At 30.6% G+C, this 2,579-nt stretch overlaps 1 long non-coding RNA gene across 1 annotated transcript in view; it reads right to left on the bottom strand.

Annotated features, from left to right (window-relative positions):
- Nucleotides 1-556: 556 nt before the first annotated feature.
- The window catches only part of LOC111088731, a 4,008-nt gene continuing 1,985 nt past the window's right edge, over nucleotides 557-2,579 (bottom strand). The window contains exon 2 of the long non-coding RNA XR_002613159.1: nucleotides 557-1,820. This is a non-coding gene — a long non-coding RNA (uncharacterized LOC111088731). The remainder of the gene's footprint in view (nucleotides 1,821-2,579) is intronic.

Raw genomic sequence — 2,579 nt, 5'->3', positions numbered from 1 at the left:
AATGTTCATACCCACTGAACCTAGTCTCATTCTACTATTACAATCAAATACAGGCCCAATGTTCATACCCACTGAACCTAGTCTCATTCTACTATTACAATCAAATACAGGCCCAATGTTCATACCCTGAACCTAGTCTCATTCTACTATTACAATCAAATACAGGCCCAATGTTCATACCCCTGAACCTAGTCTCATTCTACTATTACAATCAAATACAGGCCCAATGTTCATACCTGAACCTAGTCTCATTCTACTATTACAATCAAATACAGGGCCTGTATTTGATTGTAATAGTAGAATGAGACTAGGTTCAGGGTATGAACATTGGGTCCCACGGTTCATAACTGAACCTAGTCTATTCTATTTTAAAAGTCATATTGGTCAGAGTCACACTTTGACTCAAATTTCTGTTTTTAAACATCCATGATTCTATTTGCACATTTCTTCCTTTTTAAGATTGGAGTTGAACCAATTCATAATGAACTCTTGTCATAGGAAAATTAGTGTGTCTAGTATATTTTTGTGTTAATAACTACATAATGAACAGAAGTGATGCATGTTAAGGAATTTATTCATTGGATAAGATAACAGAAAGAATACTGAAAAGTTTACAGATTTGCATTTACACTTTTATATATATATATATAAATACACGAGTATACAAAATTGTTTATATCAATCCACTAACAGACAGACAATAAAAGATTTATTCTGTCAGATACCTCATTAATATTAAAATGATAGCGAGGAGAAGTAAGAAAAAAAATGGGTATAAAAATAATGATACGTTTTTATAATACAACATCTAGAGATTATGTTAAGTGTTTAATATTAATGGTAGTTTATGTATCCCTTTTGAACACATTTTAAATTTCATTTACTTTATAGTTGTGATTATAACATTTAAAAACAAACTTTTTTCATACCTGATAGTATTATGTAAAATTATTTTGATAAATTTTAAAATTTCTACACCAACATTATCACTATAAATCTCAGTCAATTTTTTGTTTTCAAGTACCCACTAAGAAAGTAAGTATAGGTTTCTTATGAAAATGTTTTACCTTTTTTTTTAACTTCTACGTTATCATAGTTTCTAAGTCAACCATTTTTATTGTCAGCAGAAGGTTCTTTTCTATTATCATCTTTATATATTTACTTTTCTAGAAATACAATATGGCAAACAGAACTTGAACAAGCGGATGGTCTGGTTACTAACAGAAAACAAGTTTGTTTGTTTTAGGCAAAGTTGAAAATTTGATGAAAAGTACAAGTTGAGGGTTTGATAACAATTCATTTTTCACTAGGCCTTTGAGTTGGTGGTTGGTCTACAAACAACAAATTTGTCAGTGTGGAGATATATATATACATCAGAATCTTGTTAGGAAGAAAATCACAGTATAAAGCCTGACATCAGTTCACACCCCCTACTGACATTTGTCCTAAGAGCTTAAAACACTTCCCTTAAGCAGACTCTATGATTATTGAGATAAAAGTGACTGCTAGTATTAAATAGGCCTGGTTGACTATGGCTGTATTTTGTACAACATCAGCAATAAAGGTAGATTATACTAATAATACATAGGATTTTATAATGTTTATTTTTATTCCTTTGTGTATTGCAATATAAAATACTTTCAGATATGGAAGAAATGTTATATTGAAATTTGATATAGTTATTAAAAAAACAAATGGGTAAAAATAACTTTTTTTTTTTCTAAAATCTTGAGAGAAGAATCAGTTCAGTTTGCCAAGTTCTATCTTCTTCTGGATTGCTCTGGATGAGTGGTACACAACGGAATCTATCAGACTGGCCACTGAAAGATGAAAAAAATTGCAAGATATAGCAGTAATGATCAAGATTAATCTTGAATGTAATTTCTGAAAGTTTCTATACTTAATGTTTTTTAATTGCATAAAGTTAAAGTAGACACAGAAAGGGGATTTTCAGACATCCAATATTAAATGTGTAATGTATATCAAAGGCTTCCTTTCTTTCTCTGACATGCAAATAGATTGAATTTTAGCAAGGTGGAGGTCTTTATTTAAAATTCATGCCCTATATCAAGTACAACTTTTATCACACTGTTTATCCAGTACAACTTTTATCACACTGTTCATCCAGTACAACTTTTATCACACTGTTTATCCAGTACAACTTTTATCACACTGTTTATCAAGTACAACTTTTATCACACTGTTTATCTAGTACAACTTTTATCACACTGTTCATCAAGTACAACTTTTATCACACTGTTCATCCAGTACAACTTTTATCACACTGTTCATCCAGTACAACTTTTATCACACTGTTTATCCAGTACAACTTTTATCACACTGTTTATCCAGTACAACTTTTATCACACTGTTCATCCAGTACAACTTTTATCACACTGTTTATCAAGTACAACTTTTATCACACTGTTTATCCAGTACAACTTTTATCACACTGTTCATCCAGTACAACTTTTATCACACTGTTTATCCAGTACAACTTTTATCACACTGTTCATCCAGTACAACTTTTATCACACTGTTCATCCAGTACAACTTTTATCACACTGTTCATCCAGTAC

The sequence above is a fragment of the Limulus polyphemus genome, unplaced genomic scaffold (genome assembly GCF_000517525.1).
Source record: "Limulus polyphemus unplaced genomic scaffold, Limulus_polyphemus-2.1.2 Scaffold4314, whole genome shotgun sequence".
Lineage (NCBI taxonomy): Eukaryota > Metazoa > Arthropoda > Merostomata > Xiphosura > Limulidae > Limulus > Limulus polyphemus.
This window is presented reverse-complemented; position numbering and strand designations above follow the sequence as displayed.